This window comes from Castor canadensis, chromosome 12 (genome assembly GCF_047511655.1).
Source record: "Castor canadensis chromosome 12, mCasCan1.hap1v2, whole genome shotgun sequence".
NCBI lineage: Eukaryota > Metazoa > Chordata > Mammalia > Rodentia > Castoridae > Castor > Castor canadensis.
In genome coordinates, this window is record NC_133397.1 from 85,371,531 (window position 1) to 85,391,402 (window position 19,872).

At 41.6% G+C, this 19,872-nt stretch overlaps 1 protein-coding gene, 1 long non-coding RNA gene and 1 pseudogene across 4 annotated transcripts in view; 1 reads left to right on the forward strand and 2 right to left on the reverse strand.

The window, feature by feature from the left end:
* Rev1 (REV1 DNA directed polymerase) overlaps positions 1-6,310 on the reverse strand; it is an 83,843-nt gene extending 77,533 nt beyond the window's left edge. For 2 of the 3 annotated variants that reach the window (XM_020152188.2, XM_020152183.2), the window contains exon 1: positions 6,135-6,309. The gene's annotated coding sequence lies outside the window, so the exon portion shown is untranslated. Of the gene's footprint in view, positions 1-6,134 lie in introns of all 3 variants that reach the window. The other variant, XR_002211443.2, reaches the window with a different exon arrangement.
* LOC141414877 (uncharacterized) overlaps positions 5,187-19,872 on the forward strand; it is a 115,327-nt gene continuing 100,641 nt past the window's right edge. Inside the window, exon 1 of the long non-coding RNA XR_012439831.1 lies at positions 5,187-5,461. This is a non-coding gene — a long non-coding RNA (uncharacterized lncRNA). The remainder of the gene's footprint in view (positions 5,462-19,872) is intronic.
* LOC109675459 (perilipin-2-like) overlaps positions 6,748-19,872 on the reverse strand; it is a 38,873-nt pseudogene continuing 25,748 nt past the window's right edge.

Genomic DNA, 19,872 nt, shown 5'->3' on the forward strand with positions numbered 1-19,872 from the left:
TAAAAATTGTTAAAATGCTTTTACAACTGATAATCCAACTTGAATTGTCTAAGTTTTTAAAAGGGCTTAAAGTAAAACAAAGATTGTAGAGATTTAAAAAAAAGAAGGCTGGCCCAGTGGCTTGTGCCTGTAATCCCAGCAACTGGGGAGGCAGAGATTAGGAGGACCAGTTTTGAGGCCAGTCCAGGCAAAAAGTTAGTGAGGTTCCATCTCAATAAGCAAGGCAGTATTAGCACAAGCCTTTAATACCATCCATGAGAGAGGCTGTAGGTAGGGGGATCAAGGTCCAACATCAGCCTGAGCAAAAACATATGAACTTAAAAGGGATGGGGGCATGGCTCAAGTGGTAGAGCAACTGGCTATCAAACACAAGGTCCTAAGTTCGAATCCCAGTATTGCAAAAACAATAAAAAAGCTTAAAATAAAGAGCCAACAAATCATGAAGAAAAAGAATTTGTCATTAGACGAGAACTTAATGAAAAGCATTTTAAAAAGGAAAGAGAAGTGCTGCAGGAGTGGCTGAAGTGGTAAAACACCCACCTAGCAAGCACACAACTCTTAGTTCAAACCCCAGGACCTCCAAAACATAAAGTAAAATTTAAAAATAAAAGAGCAAAGAGGCATGGTGGCATGTGCCTGTAATTCTAGCATTTGGCAGGAGGATGGCAAGTTAAGAGCCTGGGCTACATAGCAAGACTCTGTATCCCAAAAAAAGAAAAAAATTAAAAAGGTCTTAATTTCAACTGCATAATTCATACCAGTTCCTAAAAGAGAAAACTCATTAAGCTCACTTTTATTAATCCCAAATGTAGGAATGATGGAGTTTGGAGAAAATAACATGCAGCCATTACTTTCTGAGTAAAACTCCAAACAAAGCCAAATGAGAGCATATAACCTTTCACTTAAAAGACAAAATTTTTTTCAATGATTAAAAAAAAAACCCTCAAACTTGGCACCATTGACTCATGCTTGTAATCCTAGCTACTTGGAAGGCTGAGATCAAGAGGATTATGGTTCAAGTCCAACACAACAGAAAGTTGATAAAACCCCATCTCAAGCAATAGCTGAATGCAGTGGTGTGAACAAGCACAGTTCCAGGTCAGCCCAGGCAAAAAAGAATTTCTATCTCAACAGAAAAAAGCTGGGCATGTTGGCACATGCCTGTCATCTCAGTTATGGTGGGAAGTTTAAAATAGGAGGATGTGGTCCAGACTGGCGGAGAAAAAGGCAAGACCCTATCTCCAAAATAACCAGAGCAGAAAGGGCTGAAGGCATGGTTCAATTGGAAGAGCACATGCTAGGAATCATGAAACCCTGAGTTCAAAGCCCCAGTACTGCCAAAAAAAAAAAAAAAAAAAAAAAAAAAACTTTAAATCATAATTTTACAAGAATACATTGTTTAGTTTTCTGCCTTCTTGTTACTATGTGTTGATCTTTCCCTGGATGGTACAGAGACAGTTGAGTGTAGCCCCCACCCCCACCAAAAAAGGCTTTGCACCTAGCCTCTAGTTCTACTTTTCCTTTTTAGCAGCTAAATGACTCAGAATCATTTTCCTCTAGTAAAATATAAAGAATATATAAGATTCTTTCTAGCACCAACATTCTGAATCTACTAGTGTTAAGTCAGCAGTTCATAATTAAGATATTCTTAGAAATAAGTCTTACAAGCAGATGTCAAAAAATCGCTAAAACTTGTGTAAAAATGTTGCACCAACATGTTCTCCCAAACTTATTAAACATGACAACAAAGATTTCCTCTGCAATCAGCAGATATACATCATTAATGATTTTTATTTAACACTTGTTACCTGAAATTTAGCCTCTGGCAAATTTAAAGACTTAGTTTTCATAAATCTGATGTATCACATCCATTATTTGCAAAACCTTCTCAAACTATTTACAAACTGACGTTACCATGATATAGATGACCCTTAGACATGTTTTAATAGCTTAATAGGATAAGTGAGGAAAAAACAAGTATATATCATCAACCTAACAAAATGTTTTACACATAAAGAATATACAGGCATTTAAATATAGTAATAGTTAAAAGCAAAAAAAAAACTTAGCCATAAATAATAATGTACACTGCCAGTAGTTAAATGGAACATGTGCTCACAAATAATGTGATAAAATAAAATGGCAAGTTGTTATTTTTAATGTGATTCACAGAACAGTGGTCACTGCCTTGGATTATAGATAGGATGGAACTAGGTAGAAATCCTGGCTCCTTTCTTATATGACCCCGTCAAGTACCATCATCTCTACAAATCTTCTTTGTAACTATGCCTACCTTATATGGTGGTTGTGAATATTAAAAAAGACACTGCACTTAGAAAAGAACCTGGCATAAAGCGCATATTTAATAACTTAGCAATTATTACATTTTTGGACAAATGTTACATGACAAGCAGCATTTCAAATTCTTTTTAAGCCCCAAAACTTAGGATTCTATCACTAAAGCTAAGAGTGAAAAAATAAAACTTAATGTTACTACAAAAAGTCATTCCACTAAGGACAAGTGGTCAAAGTAAAAATAACTGGTATTATGCAAGCATAATTGCAGCAGGAAGAATCTTAGTTTAAAAAAATAATTCAAGTTGTGTTCTCAAAGTATTTATTACTACAAAGTCAGTGTCTCCTTCACTTTCCTATTTCTGTAAATGCTAAAGAAAAAAAAAATCCATGAAAAGAACAGAAAAGTAAAGGTATTTACCCAAATACCAGTTGGGGAAAAACTTACAATGAAAGAAGGCAGAAACTGAACATACAAAAGAAAATAAAACATTCTTCCTTCTCACATACTACAAGATTCATTCTTCAAGTGGATCTTCAAGGATGTTCCTGTCTAAAGACAAGAAGCCTCCAGCAAGTCCTTTCATCAGCAGTCATATCTCCAGCGAACTTCAAAGGCAAATATATAAAAGCCACTTTGGTGGGTGACTGTTGAGATAATCACGCTTAGCATCTTCCATAGATAGAATAAAAAAAACCTGACACATTAAGAGCAAATACTATTTTCAGCATTTATATTTTGTTTTATACAGCCACAAGAGCTCCATAAATACAACTTGGTAGCCAACAAAAATTCAGTCAAAAAAAGTAGTATAAAAATGAATTAATTTGGGCTGGGCTTGGTGGCTCACAGCTATAATCCCAGTTATTTGGGAGGCAGAGAGGAGGATTCCAACAAGAATTTACTAACTTGCACATGGCACAATCAGGCAAATTCGAGGAGCTGGGGTTTTGATTCAAGTTGTCCAGAATGAAACGTTCAAATCAACTCTAGCTTTCATTAATTTATCAAGTTTACTAAGTTTACTAAGAGCCTATCTAAGCACTGAGGCAATCAGACAAGACCTCTGCCCTGGGGAAGAAATGGCAAACAAGTCTGATGGGGGTGATCAAGAAATAAGTGTATCTTCACCTAGGTGGGTAAAGAATAAAATCATCAAGTAATAAAGAGGCTGGTTTCTATGTTAGACATCAGAAGGCCTCTCTGAGGCAATAACATTTGAGTAGCAGAGAACCTAAAGGTAGGAGCTGTAACTATCTACATTCCCTAAGGGAGGAATAGCTTGTTAAAGTACTGTGAGACCCAACCAAGGTAGGGAATGGGGTAAGAAGTTAGCAGCTGCCAAACCATGCAATGTCCTATTGGGGTGGCATAAGAAGCTCAGATTGAATTCTAAATATAACAAAAAAATTCTGGAGAACTTTGAGCAAGAAAATCACAATCTAACCTGTTTTTTTTAAGATTACTCTGACCGCTATGTGGGGAATAGTCAGGGAGTAAAAGATACAGGAACACCAGTGAGGACACTTCCAGCAGCCAAGAAAGACATACTGTAACTTGGATATACATTTGTACATGATTTATACATAGAGGTGATACTAAAAGATTCATTAAGAAAGACTCTGAGCAGGACGCCAGTGGCTCAAGAGACAGAAATCAGGAGGATCAAGGTTCAAAACCAACCTGGGACAAATAGTTCTTGAGAACCTAGCTCAAAAATACCCAACACAAAAAAGGGTTCAAGCACTAGAGTGGCTGCCTAGCAAACTTGAGCCCATGAGTTCAAACCCCAGTACAACCAAAAATAATAATAATAATAATATTTCTCTTGTACTTGTACTCCCGAGTTGCTTTTTAAAGAAAATCACTCTTTTTAAATCAATTGGAAGGGAAAAAAAAAAGGTCTTTTTCTTCATCTTTAATGTTCTGTTTAATCTATCCCGAGATTTATAATATCCCGCATATATCCATACATTTTGAGAAGCAGAAAGCAGAAAGAATCATGTTCCTTTAGCCTACTTTCTTCATTTATTTGGAGATAACAGGTTGCTAACGTCTCTATTAATTTTCTTCTCATGCTTTGTCTCTAGCACATCCTGGCTCATTCTAGATAGTAAGCTGCAACAAATACACAGAAAGAAATACTGAGTACTAGGGTCTCACTAGATACCTTCCACTTAAGAACTCATTTAATACTAAGTTACCCAAAGTGGAAAATGATGTCTTCATTCTACAAACGAGAGGGAAAAAAAAAAAAAAATCAGGAGGTATTAGTAACTTGTCCAAGGTCACACAGATAATTAGCAGAGTCAAGAATTCAAATCCACATCTAAGTTCTTATCCTCCCAGTTCAGCAGCTATCAAAAATCAGAATGTCAAATACATATATGTGTAGTCATTGTTCCTTTTTATAAACAATGACTGGATTGTTGCTGAGGAAAATGTTCAATTTTCTTATAAAGAATATGAGTTTTCAGTTGGGGTTGAGGAAATGGAGCGATCTCACATCATTTTGCAAAAATTGTATTTTCTGCTTCAGCTTGCATGAAATTAATCCTAAAAGTGTGATTTCTACCTTTAAAAAGTCTTAAATATACATTGCTTAGCATTAAGTGTAAAATTTTATGACAAGACAGATTTCCTACAGACTGGCCTCAAAGGACCTACAAAAATAAAGAGAACAAGGGTGAAAAGATAATCACCGTAACTCATGAAAAACGGCAAATAAACAGTAGAAGCATTCAATGACTTTTGGTGAGCTTTCAAGTGCCCAGCCCCGGAAGTACAGAAAGCGGGGTGGGAAGAGAACCATATGCTAGCAGCATTTGCCCAGGCAAAGCCAAGCTTACGCGGGAACTGTGGAAAGCAGGTTACATGGCTTGCATAGCTTGAGCTGCTACTGTGTACTCCACAGGAAGAATCAAGGTTATTGCAGAAGCCCAAGAGCAGGTTGAGAGTTACTACATCAAGTCCTCATAGTTACACTTTTTATGGCACGCCGAGCTCCATTCCCTTCACCTACATATTATGGCTCCTCCTTTGCACTTGGGCTGAGACCACAAGGCGGTAACGTAGGAATGAGACTTCCATCACCCGTGATGTTTGTTAAGCAAGCGGGTGTGGAGTCAGGAGGCGGCAGAGCTACTGTTTACAACCTGGGGCCAGGTAGGAAGCGCAGAGAACACAGCGCGCTGCGCGCAAGTGTGCGAGGGGCGCTTGCGAGGACAGCCGGGGGAAGGTGTCTGCGTCTTAAGGGGCCGGATAAGTACAAGGGGAAATGAAGGGATGGAAACTGCCTTCGGATATTCCGGGGTGGATTTCGAGATTCACCGGGGCGGGGGACAAGTCGCGGGCCTGGGGGGGCAGTGCTGTGGCGGGAGGCGGGTGACACCGGCGCCCCCGCGACAGTCTGCCGACGCTTGTTGAACGCGCGCATGAATGAATGGCGCGGGACGGAATGGCCGGCCAAGCGCCGGCGCAGCAGGAAGGAGTTTACGGCGCGGTGGTCGCGGGACGCCGGGGGAAAGGCCGCGGGGGCCCGAGTCGGTCGGTCGGCGGGCGGGAGCGAGCGAGCTAGCGGGCGGCGGCGCCGGGCGGCCACGCTATGGCGGAGGGGGAAGGGGAGGTCACGCGTTACATAACCCGGCAGCCGCCGGCGCGAGAGGCGGGCGCCGCGAGCAGCCCAGGCCGCAGCGCTCCGCACCGCCGCGGGCCCGGGCCCGCGCGCCCCTCCGCCACCCGCCTTCCTCTGCTTCAGGCCGCGCGGCTCTGCGGCGTCTGAGCGACGCGGGTCCAGGCCGCCCCTCCCCCACCCCGCGCCGGCCCGGGGGTCGCTCACCTTCCGCGTTGCCCCAGACCACCATGCCCGGGCCCGGCCGCCTCCTCCGGCCTCGCAGGTGCTGCCGCCGCAGCTGCACAGTGCCCTTGTCGGAGCCAGGAGGAGCGCTGGCAAAGGCGGCCGGTCGCCCGCCCGCCCGCCGGCCGCGCCGCGGTCCACGCTCCCCCTCAGTCGCGGCGCCGGCCTCGCGCCTCCGCGGCAGCTCCCGCCCCTCCCCCTCGACTCCCCCTCTCTCCCCTCCCCTCCTCGGGCGCGCGCTCCTGGCTCCGCCCCCTCCCCGCTGCGGCGGCCGGCCGCGCTCGGCTCGCACTCACTCTGCGAGGAGCACGCGCTTGGCGCGCGCCCGGCCGGAGGCGACCCCGCTTGGCGGGCGCGGCGCGGGCGGCCCGGCCCCGCCCTCCTCTCCGGCCGCCGCCCGCAGGGGCAGCGTCTCGGCGGCACGTGACCGTCTCGCTAGCGGGGAGGAGAAGGGGTGGGGGCAGCACGCGCGGCGCAATGCCGTGCCGCATCACCTCGCCACTTCCGCGCCTCCCTGTCGGGTCCTCGGCAGCGACGTCTCCGCGTTCCTGTCCGCCCCTGAGCTCCCCAGTCGGGGAAGACACTAGTGCCGGTACTAACCGGGCTGCAAGCCCTGTACTGTCGGAAGAGACGCAAACACCCGACCCCGCCGCACTAGCGATTGACGTGCAGTGACATCTAGTGGAGGGACACGCACAGGAGCCGACGCGTCCTCTGTCGGGGAGCAACCGAGAATCGTGGCACACTAGGTTAGCGGCAGGGAAGACTGCGCCACCGGGGCTGAGGGATTCTAGCCGGCTCCCGCAGGGCCCAAGCAGGATCACGCCCAGTCCCGCATGGCCCCTGGGTACTTACAAATCTGCAAGTATCCCTTCTCCACACATGCAACCAAATCACACGGGAAAGCAATTTTATAGTGTGAAAAAAAATACCCTAGGTCATGTATGCTTAAATACAATCCCAATTAAGGGCCTTCTGGCAAAAAAACCCCCAGTTGTCCCAAAAGGACCATTTTCTCCCTCTTGGCAGTGTTGGTTGGCTAGGAGACTCTACATGGTTGATTATAGTAGTCTTTATTGTTGTCATCCGCAAACATGAAGCCAGTCCCCTTACAAAGGCAACACTTCTTTTCTCATTCCTTTATCCAAGATAACTTGGAGTTTGCCAAGTACTTAGGAAATGATCGGTACTCTTTTGAAAACGGATTTTTTTCACTGGAAAGAAGGCAGCATTCAAATATGGTTTCTTTCTTTCCACCACCCCTCCCTTTTTTTTCTTGTCATTTTATAGACTTTATAAGTTCACCTCAACTTCTGTATTCTCTCCTTACCTCAGCCAAATCAGATTGTGCACTTTTCTGGGACCCGCAAGTTAAAACATCTGATGATGTGATTTCATGTACTTGGATGACACAGAAAAACAGTGACAGCCTCTTACTACTTTTAAGGGTTTTTAAAACTCTAGTTTTAAATGGCAGTTACTTCCACTAAGGAGAACTCGCAAAACTTGATTTTGAAATTGAAAACAACCTGTGAACTCTGTAGGAAATGCATCATTGGATTTCAATTTCAGTTTCGTTTCATACTTGTAATCAAGACGAGATCCTTTTTTTCTCAAGCAAGTAACAAGCATTGAACTAACAGACCTTGGCATACCTTTATAGAATATAGTACAACAGTATAAGCCACACTTTAGTACAAACTAGTAGTCAGCCTTCAGGAACCCATATAATGGAATAAATATCTTGCTTTGTAGACAAAATAGGATAAAAAGAGATGAAGAGAACAGAAATAAAATATAGACAAACTCTAGAGTCCTAGTTATGAACAATTCTGCTGGTTTTATTTTGTCCATTTCCGAACGTTCTCTCTTATGCCATCCCATAATGCCTGAAGAGTCCTTTATTTCAACTTTATGTAGTCACCTACCTTCATTCATTTATTCATCTGCTTCTGTTTATTCCTATCAGGACTATCTTTCCCATCTAAAAGGAGCCTGCCTAATTGGAGAGGGCAAATGAGATGACCAATCTGCCTCCTCCCCCAAACTTTGGGAGTGAGTTGAGGCATTGCACCTTTTCCCTCTTTTCTAAACTTACTTAAAATTCATTTTTGAAAATTCCTTCATTACTGACATCTCCAGGGGCTTATGAAAGTGCAGACCAGTGGCCCTTGTAGGAACTGCCCTGGGTAATGACATGGCTTCTGCTGCCCTTTCACCTCTCTACCTGGCAGTAAACTCATTGAAAACATCCACATCCAATCTCTGAAATATCAAACCCAGAAAAATAAGAGCACGGAACCATTAAAAAATAGAGGTTTGTACTCAAGTCCCTGGGGTAATGTACAGTAACTCATGTTACTGTGCAATCGTGCTGATTGTTACACAACATTCTGTACATTATGCCGAAAGATGAAATAATAAGGGAGAATGAGCTCAAGCCCATAGACACTGAGGTAGGAAGTTGAAACAGAATTGAATAAAAAAGACTGAATTCTTCCAAAATACCGACAGGTGTTTTTGTTGTTGTTTTTGTGGTACTGGGGCTTGATCTCAGGCCTTCCATCTTGAGCCACTCCACCACCCCTTTTTTTGTGTGTGTGTGAGATAGAGTCTTCTGAACTATTTGCGTGGGCTGGCTTCTACCCACAGTCCTACTGATCTCTGCCTCCTGAGTAGCTAGGATTACAGGCATGAGCCACTGGCACCCAGCTCTATTTATATTCAAGCAACATTGTTCCCAAAATTCAAAATGATTCCACAAATACTTAGGGTGTGGATTCTGCATGCTACTTACTGTGTCATCCTTTTTGTGCCAGTGGACAACACATATTTATCACCTGTCCTAAAAAGCTTCCAGTGTAGTGAGGGAGGCAAATAGGTAAACAGACACCTGCAGTACAGTTTAGGGCTACACCTGAGGACAATCTGTGGCGCACAGAGGGCGCTCATCAAGGAAGTTTCTTAGAAAAGTGACCTGGTGGAATCCCACCTACTCAGGAGGTAGAGACAGGAGGATCTCGAGTTTGAGGCCAGCCTCAGCAAAGTTATTGAGACCCTATTTCAAAAACAAAGTACAAACAAAAGGACTGGGGACATAGCTCAAGTGATGGGCTTTGTACTAGGCAAGTACAAGTTCTTGGGGTTCAATCTCCAGTACTAAAAAAAGAAAGAAAGAGAAGCGACATGTCAGTAAGGACTGAGAGACTTGTCCAGTTAGGAAACCACCACTTTCAGAGGGAGCAATGCGCAAAGGCAGAGAAAGGTGAGAGGACAGGGAATATTCCAGGAAATGCAGAGTGCGAGTGCACAGTGTCATAGGCTGTAGGGATTTGTGCATGTTGATAAAGGAGGTTAGAGAGGCAAGTAGGGGATCAGGGCATAAAGGGTCCATAAAGTATCTTACTGTGTTTTGACTGTTATAAGGACAAGGAACCCATGAGGGGTTTAAGCGATATAGTGACATTAGACAATTACTCTGGCTGCTGCAGGGAGTATGGATTTGAGAGGCATCAGTCCAGGTACACAGGTGCGGCCCAGAGGAGGCAGGAGGTTGGATTTGAGCCAGGTTGGGGGTTTTGCAAAGCAACTGTAATGAAGCAAGAAGAGGGTAAGGAAGTTGAGGACAAAGGCAAGGAAGAGAGTATAATGATTGATCATGGAACCTAAGTCGAAGAGGACAGAAGACATGCCGAGGGCACATGGGGATTGGTGAAAAGATGGTGTCAATGGATGCTGGGGGCATTTCAAAGGATTTTTGTAGATGGGCACTAGAGGACATGGCTGGGATAGGATGAAGGACAGTCATTGGGAGGGAGAAGCTTAAGGTAGAAAGGGCCATAGTGAGAAGGAGCATCTCTGTATACTGAAATCATCAGGAATACAGACTGAAGTAATACTGGGGAAAGGGGCAGTGAATAAGAGCACCATTTTGATGATTTCAGGTCAGAAGGATATATCATTCAACATGACCAACTCTATACAGTGATGGGATGGCCTTAGGGCAGAGGTTCCCAAACTTCCTCTGTTCATGGCAATAATGTCTCAGTAATTTATTTTTTCACATCATCTCTAGGCCAAAAGAAATACCTAACAGTGTTATTACATGGGTAGGACCAAACAACTTAAGTATTTTTGATCTAACTAACTTGGTAGCTAATTGAAAAACTAATGCACATAAATTGAAGGCAAATATAATATTTAAATTCCATTCGTAAGTAACCATCATTACTAATGGGACATGTGTGGTCACTGAACAATGTACCACTTCTCAAATTTTGGAGAACCAGGTTGACAACATCACCTTCATTTCCCATAATGCTATGCAAGTCATATTCCATCATAATGGGCACTACAGGTTTTACCACTACTAGTGATACTAAGTTGGATCATTTAATCTGGAGGGTGGCAGCCAGATATTTCCCAGATATAAGTTGTAGGGTAGTAAATACCTAACTAAATATCCTCTTCAACAATCTTGTCATCTACTAGTTTCAGCCTCTATTCATGATCCTGGCCCAAATCAGCTGTATCACTGGATAGTGAGGAATAGTCTCCTAATTTCATCATTCCTTCTATGTTTATTAGCTGGCATTCTTCTTCAAAGAACTTTCTCTTATCCACTAGGGTAAAATATAATTCTTTTTAAAAATCAGGGCAGATGCTTGGTGCTTTCCATTTAGTTACTAATTTTTATAGGATAGAGTTATCTAATAGCAATCTTCAATGGTAATAAATGAGCCTTTTTCTTTTTCTCTTTATTCTCCCTTCTTTTTCTTGAAAATTCTAATGGATTTGCAGACTTTTATTGACTACAATTTTACAATCAATTATAATTCTTTTTGATGCACAATTTGTCCCATATTTGGCTAAAGGGAACCTCTTTTTTTTTTTTCAGTTCACCATGGCTTTATTTATGTGCCTCCCCGGGTGGTCTGCATTTCTTGCCTTCAGTCACAGGACCTGGCAATAAAGGGAACCTCTTAAAGTTGGCAAGAAACCATGTAGGTCTCTTAGAGAAGAGCATTCCAGGTGCAGGGCCAGTGGGGTCAAAGGCCCTGAGTTAGGAATATGCCTGGAGATTTAAGGACACTGAAGTTGGGCAGAGTGACAGGTGGGGGAAGGTTTGGAAATGAGGTCAGGGAAGAGGTTGGGGAAGGCTGGCAGAGAGCCAGTCATATCATGACTTGACCTTTAGGCTAAGTATGATGGAACTGTTGAAGGGTCTCTAACAAAGGGGTGGTGAATAATATATCTTCCTTTTTAAATGAATCCCTGTGGCTGTCATGTGAGAAGACCATGTTGGCAAGGTGAGAATCAGGAATTCTGCTTCAGTCATGTTCAGTTTGAAATGTCTATGAGATATGCAAATGGATATATTAAATAGGCAGTAAGTTGTTCAATTGTAGAGTTTGGGGAAATATCCAGGTTGGAGATACGCATTTTGGAGTTGTTAGTTTATAGATGATGCTTAAAACCATGTGGTTGAATACAATTCATTAGAGAGAGAAGACATTTGGTGATTGATATTTGAGCACTTTGATACATAGATGTTGCCATATAGCATAAAGGACGCTTACACAGGTGCACTGTCAGTGAGGGGGAAGAGAGCAGTGTTCTGAAAGCCCAAAGAAGGGCATGTTTCAAGGGTGAAAGACCAACTGAGTCACATGTTTCTAATTCAAATAAAGTAAGGACCATGAATGGCCTCTTGACTTGACAATGCAGAGGTAACTAATTGGGTAAGTCCTTCAGAGAAGTGGTGACAAAATCTTGATTGACGCAATAGAAAAGGAAAGGAGAGGAAGTACATAGATGTAGGTGAGAGGTAATGACATCTCTGTCTAGGTTGGTCATGGTGGAGGTGGTAAATAGCCAGACTTCGAAGATGGTTTTAAGACAGAGTCAATAGGGTTTGCTGATGGGCTGCATGTAGGGTTTAGGGTGGATAAAGGATTGCCAGGTTTGGGCCTAAACAACCAGAAGAATAGGGCTGCCATATAGAGAGATGGGGCCAGGTAGAGAAGAACAGATCTCCAATCAATGTCCTGTTTCTAGTTCTGCTCTCATCTCTGCCTTTAGGGAGACTTGGTATTTCCAGTTCTTAAGAATCCTCAGGATGCTCTTCCTGCTGCCATATCAGAGGTACTCGGTTTTCAACTTTTCCTACCAGCCAGGTACATTAGTATGCAGCCTTCAGATTTCCAGCTTACAAATTCTTATTGATTTCTCTCCTCTGTCATTCTCTTTTCTTTGTATATATAAGTCCCTTTAACTTAAAAAAATCCACTTATAATCATTTTCCATGGTGTTTAGAAAGGAACAGAGAAAAATAATGTGTGTTCAACCCGATGTGCAACAGGAAGTCTCCTTGGTTTTTAAATTTATTTTCTAACTAACAAATGATCATTTTCAATTGGTCAATTGGTCATTCATAAGGCTTATATCAGAACCTGTGCTTACTGGCTGAATTAGAACAATAATCTAAATGATATGTTTTCTTCCTCCTCTCTCATTAATTCTTCTTCCCTTGCATGAAGCAATGTGTTTTATTTTCTAGGGCACCACCCTAGGAAAAATCAAAATGCTGTAATAATTTAAAACTACAAGTAGTTTTAGTCTATTGTGAGTGTGTGTGTATATTGTGTGTGTGTGTGTGTGTGTGTTTGAGTTTGAGGCTATGACCTTAGGCATTTTTATTCTTTGATGAGAGTAGAGTCACAAAGAACCCACATGTAATTAACTTCACTCTACCTCCATTTATCTTAAGTCTTAGCTACGTGGGTACGTGACTCATATAGGACTCTCTTCAGGGAATTTGGAATCAAAGCAGAGAAAGGATATCTCCATGTGGCATATAATCATAGGACCTGTGCATGAATTTATAGTCTGGGGGTAAGGAAGCTTGTTCTTACAGATCCTTGCTATGAATTCTTGCAGCAACACAACCAAAGGTAGAGAGAATCCCCTTGGCCTTCTTCCCAGGAGTTTTCCAGGCCCTACCTCCTTAGTCCAGCCTTGTTTGTACCCTGATCTTTATGGCACAGGTCTGTGACATTGGATTGGATTTCTCTTTCCTGGTTGAGCTGACTCAAGTTTGTTTCTAGTAGTTTCACATAAGAGGTACTTGCTAAGATCAAAGACGTGTGTTTCACTGATCAGTAAGGCTAATCAAACTTTCTATGGAGAGTTGTAACAGTCTGTCTGTCTCTACTGACACCATAAAGAACCAAGGCCTCCAATCAAATTACCATGGCCTTGGATCATTCATGAGGTTTTAGTAGGATTTGATCTCAGAGAAAAGAAAAGCAGCATGAGGATACAGGCCTAGTTTATTTATCACTTCCTTTTCCCTTCCTCACCAAAACAGAAAAAAAGAAAAGGTCTAAACTGCCCTAAATTCTGAGCTCAGTAGGTGAGGCTTAACTAACATAAGAGACATAAGGATCAAGTTTCTAGAATAAAAGTAAGAACACATCCCCAAATTGAATGTCCTAATGATGTGGAGTATCTTGTTTTTAGACTGTCTTAGATGATGTCTTTGATAGAGCCTTTCTACAGCTGGAGTCCAACACATTAGGAAAACCCACAGGGCAAATAGTCCCAAGTTATTCACCAAATCATCAGAAGAACTGAAAATAAAACCCAGGGACTTTTACTGCCTACTCTGTCAATTAACACCTCCAGGAACCTATAGGACATTGAAGGATGGAATCTGTTTCTGGTTTTTATTGGAAGATTTTTTTTTTTGTTGGGGGTGTGAAAGAAAGAAAGAAAGAAGAAAAGAAAAAATGAAGAAAGAGAAAGCACATGTTGTGAAAAGGATGACATACTGAAGGTATTTTAATATAAATGACACTTGAAGTGGAGATGCAGTTCTTTTTAGGAAGAGCATCAGAAAGGAAGTCTGGGACCAAGTTTCTTGTTCTGGCTGTGACAGTAATGAGCTGCTTAATTTTTGAAACATAATTTAACTTCTTTAGATCTCAAAGTCCTGGTCTATAAAATAAAAGGGTTGTTGCAAGCAATGTGTTCCCAAGCTCTATGAAACCTTAGTCTTAAAGGTTTGAAAGATAAATAAAATAAACTGAAATGATTGTTATAGCATGTGGTACTGAAATTGTCAAAATAATGCATTTAATTTGATTTAATTTTAAAAAGCTAACATGGTCACAGAAACATACTCAATTAAAGATAGCTAGAACAATAGAGAGGGTTTTGTTTCTGGCCTTTAAAAGAAAAGATTTGGGGAAGCCAGAATAAAGATAAGGGACTTATAAAAGACAAGCAGAATTAATTATTATATGAGTTTAATCAGGAGAAGATTAAAAAAATCAAGAGGCTCAATATTGCAAGCAGCATTCATAATCATCGGCTTTTTAACCATATACATAAGACATCAAACACATCACACAGGGAAAAAGGGTTCTGAGTACAAAAACGTATGAAGAAAGGTAGGTTTTGAAAAGACAATTTCATTACTCACAGAGGGAGAGAGTGGAGAATCACCAAATGAACAACAGCTGATATTCAGGACTCCGAGTTAAAGGGTAGGGGTAGTAGAAACGATTATTAACAGGCAGAATGCATTTCAGCTAAGCACAGCACTAAGCTCAGATATTGTCTCAAGAGTGTTCAGCAATATAAGTGAATATTGAGAAAAAATAGCCATGGGAAAAAGGCAACGGAAGAAAGATAAGGAAAGATTCTGAAATAGGAAGAAGAAATTTATTTTGAAAGGGGAAAAACAAAAACCAAAACAGAACATCAAAAGACTAACTCAGACTATGTAAAATGCAGGCAAATGAAAAAAATCTTTCTTGATGGAACAGTAGCTAGCAGGAAAGTTATGGAAAAGTCAGTAGAATTTTTTAGACGTGCCATCTGGTCCCATTTTTAGATATGAGCTAGTCATACTTAACTAAGCTTTGGGTGCTTCTGGAGGTCATTACTGTAATTATAAAGGAAAGTGGGCAGCAGGGTCATTCAGCACACACTAATTTTTTTGGTAAGGATTATTTGCAAATTACTGCATGGAAAATTAATTTCAAAATATGAGTCAGAGGCTAGGAAGTTGCCCTATTTAAAAGCAAGGAAGAAATAGGAAGGTGATTCTGTGGCCTTGGGACTAGCACACCACTGCCTCTTAACATGAAGAGGAGGGGTTTGGAAATGGTAACAGAAAGGAGAAAAGAAGGAGGCAAGGGCAAGGAAAGAGGTTTTTGAGATGAATAGCATGAATTTGTGTAAACAAATTCTCCCTCCTTAGCAAAATTCTTATCTTGGCATCCAAGACCTTGTGTATCTGGCCTTATCTCCCTCTTACACTTTCCCCTGTCTCTCTATTTTGCATCCACCAAACTTTATGCCTCTCCTTGACTTTGTCTCTCTCTCTCTCTCTCTCCCCCTGCCCCCCCCCACACCGTCCCTATCTCTATCTCCAGGTACAATTATTTCCTGAATAATGGCCTTGCCCTTTTTTCTAGTCAACTCTTATTTCTCACTTTTGGGTCTCAGCTCTCAGCTCACCAGGCAGCTCACTCTTCCCTGACCAACCTATCTATGCTTGTCACCTTCCATCCTATCACTACCACTATCATCAGTCTCCTGTTTCCCCTCTTAAATACACACATAGTCTTTGTCATTGCCACCCCCCGTTGGAATATGAGCTTCTGAGAAGGAGGACTTGGTTGTCTTATCAGCACTGTGGCCCAGCACCTGGCATGTTTTGATTGCATGAACAAAATCATGATAATCTGTCAATTCCTATCAGTTCATCCAAAATGTCTCTTGTAATTTTCCCTCCATCTTTATTCCCTGACCACAGTCTTTGCACAATCTCTTATCTCCTCTCTCCTAGCTAAATGCAATTGTTTCCTCCCTGTATTTTTCTCCTTTCTACCTTGGTCCCCTTCTTATGGTGATTTCAACAGGTTTAAAAATTCTATGTTCATTCTTGTATAGAAAGTACATCAGTCACTTTCATCTTCTTAACTCCCTTCTTTTACCCTCCCTCTGCTGTCAGTGACCTCCCCTTAAAACACTGTCTTTGTTATGACTTCCTAGGATGGCTTTATTAATGCCTGCTGGTCAAAGACTACCAGGGAACACCTGTAATTGAACAAGGTGGGGTTATTACTCATCACAGTGAGGAAGAACACATGTCACGGGGAATCATGGTTGTCTCAGCCAAAGGGTAGAGAGCATATTGTGTGTTTTATCTTTGGTTGGGTAATTTGGGGGAGAGCCTAAGGAAGTGGATTATGCTCTAGATTGGATGTTGTCAGAAAATGGGTAATTCTGTGACTGCATGTCTCAACAAAACTTAGCTATAGAGAGAGGAGACTAGAATGAAGGTAAAGCTGTCATTGGTAAAGAAGTAATAGTCATTCATTTGGCTGAGAAAGGGAGTGAATGTTGAATTGACTTTGTTTCTGTCTGTGCTTAGACAACATAGTGAAGAGAACTTTATTTTCCCTGTTTTATTCTGGTCTGTCGTCTGAGATTGAAATTCTATACAATGTCTTATATCTAACAGGAGACCAACATGCCTAGCTAGGAGAGTCAGGCCTGCCTCTGAATGTTAGGGGCCGCACTTTCTTTTCCTCATTATTCCTCCCTTTTAGTCAAGGGAACATTAAATCATTCCACAGGATCTTAATCATAGTATACAGATTTTTGCCACTGACAAGTTACTGTTGATTAAGATGAGAAGAGAGTCCATTGAAGCAGTCTGTGGTTGATCCAGGGTTAACCTTCCTTCCTGATGTAGGATGATGTGACAATGGCTGCACAGAAGCATTTAAGACCCTGGACAGGATACATCAGCCAACTGTGACACAGGCAATTATCAGAAGCAAAATGACTGTTAGTGTTTATAATACAGCTTGAAGCACAGGCCTCAATTGTGAAACCCAGGCAATGGAAACATGTCCCATAATCCACCTGAGAGAGCCAGATGGCTTTTTCTTTTAGCTTCATCATAGGCTGTACTATGTACCCTGTAATATTTACATAGGTGCAATGGGAGTGTTTGCTATGGCCCAAACTCCCCCTTGATTGGCTAAAAGATCAAGTGCTGTAGGACTGTCCATGACAACACAAGCTAATGAGTTTAGACTAGTTCTTTGGACTCCCAGAGCAGGAGTGTCATTTATGACTTCTGCTAAAGTCAGAGACAAGCTTCAAACCACTTTTCTAATTGTATTATTCCCACTGTGGAAATTGCAGCTCTCAGAGTCTGTGTGAAGAGAGAATGAATTCAGGCAAAAAAAAAGCAGACTAAAGTATCTCTGCAGGAAAAAAATGACCATGGTCAGGATAGTCCCAGTACTAACAACTATTTCTGATTGACTAGAACTGATAGGACTGACAGTACTGTAAGAATCTCAGCAGAAGTACTGTGTTGATATAAAGTCATGGTCTAATTTTTGCAAGATTAGCAGTTGGCATTGATGAGTTGAGGAGAGCTCAAGTACCAAAAGGAGTTGAAAAAGAATCTTTCTTCTGAAGTTTTACTGAGGTTTGAACTCAAGGCTTTGTACTTGCTAGGCAAGCTCTCTACCACTTGAGCCACTCCTCAGCCCTTTTTTCCTGTGGTTATTCTATAAATAGGGTCTCACTTTTTGCCCAGGCTGGCTTGGTCTACAATCCACCTATCTTATGCTTCATGCTGTAACTAGGAAGACAGGCATGGGCCATCATACCCAGCTTTTACTTACTGAGGTGGGATCTTGCAAACTTTTTTGCCTGAACTGACCTGGAACTGCAGTTCTCCCTATCTCAGCCTCCTGCATAACTTGGAATGACAGGTACACACCATCACGCCCAGTTATTGGTTAAGAAGGGGTCTCACAATCTATTTGCTCAGGCTGGCCTCAAACTGCAATTCTTCCAATATCAGCCTCCCAAGTAGCTAGGATTATAGGTATGAACATCCAGTACCCAGTCTTTCTGAAGTATTTTAAAGAACAAGTAGTTCATTTTTGACAACACAGTCAGGTAAGGAAGTACAGATTCACACATCCATTGTCTTCAGAGTAGCAGCTGTGGCCTGGGAAAAACACAAAAGAGAGATTTGATTCTTCTTAGGGTATAGGAGTCCAAAGGGTCAGAACTAAGAGGATGAAGATAAAGGGGGTTATATTAGTGTTCTAGGTATTGCTGTGGTGTAATAGCCAACATGGTGTATAAAACTGTTGGAGAATCTGAAGGTTCATCTTGTTCCCTTATCATGAGTAGAAGTCCACTTCTGAGGTCCACACTTTAATCCACCATCTTGGAAAGTTGCTGTCTATCTATGATGTTGGAAACTTCCAGAGGACTCCTAAGAATTCTCAGTTTAAGGTTTCATATGGAATGGAAATCCAGTAGTCAGGAGGGGATGATATATATCTTTCTTGTGGGGAAACATGAATCCAAAGACCATTACCTTGGAGTTTTGCAGCTGTAGTATTTGTTAACTGTACCTGACAATGTCCTTTCTGTTGACGTTCAAGAGTAGTTTTTCTCTGGTATATTTTCCAGAAGACTAAATCTCTATAATGCAGATTATGCTAAGGTTGGTTAGGAGGTGTTTTGGGAAAGCAGCTTTTGCTTATTGATGTTAAATCTGGAAGTATTGCACGAGTCCTTTGCAGTAGCTAATCATATCTGTTTGTAAGGAGGCAGGGCATTAGTTTGTTGGGTTATGATAACAAAGTGCCACAAAATGGGTGGCTTACAGTAATAGAAATTTATTTTATCACAGTTATGGAGGGTAGAAGCCTGAAATCAAGCTGTCACAGATGAAGCATTGGAAGGCTACTGGGAAGAATTCCTCCTTTCCTCTTATTGACTTCTGGTGTCGCTGGCAATCCTTGAGGTTTCCTAGCTTGTAGAAGCATCCTTCAGTGTCATATATCTTTATTCTTGCCTGTGTGTGTCTTGGTGTTAAAATTTCCTTTTCTTATGAGGATATCTGTCATTGAATCAGATCATTATAATCCGGGATGACCTTATCTTCACTTGATTGATCTGCAAAGATACTATTTCCAAATGAGATTACATTCATAGAGATTAGGGGTTAGGACTTGAATGTATCTTTTTAGGGGAGGTAGTTCAACTCAGAACAAGTAGAATGTAAGATTGGGGTGAAAGTTCAAAACATAGGATAGTCTGTTATTAATTCATAAAGGGATAATCTGTGGGACTTGGAGGGGGTTCATTTTATAAACATCAGAAATATTGGCAATACTTCAGACCATGGAAGATAAGGGTTTCTAAGAGTGTTGCTAATTTTATTTTAAGGTTCTATTAGTTCTATCTATTTTGAGGGGATTGAAGATGATAAATTTCTGAGTAAAAGACAAAACTATAAGTTCTTTATTAAAAGCATTAGTAAAGCCAGGAGCTTTAGCTTCTTGGGAGGCTGAGATAGGGATGATCATACTTTGAGGCCACCCTGGGAAAATAACCCAGACAAAAATGGACTGGAAGTGTGGCTCAAGTGGTAGAGTGCCTGCTTTGCAAGTATGAAGCTCTGAGTTCAAAACCCCAGCCGCACCAAAATTAAAAAAGAGTACCAGTAAAATAAATAAATGTCCCTTTTACTAGAGAGATAAATGGAACTTTCCTAAATAAAAACAAAAGCAAGAATTTTTTTTGCCATAGTTAGACTGGTAGCTCTCTGGCAAAGAGAAGATTCAATTGCCTCTGAGAATAAATGGACAATAACCAGAAT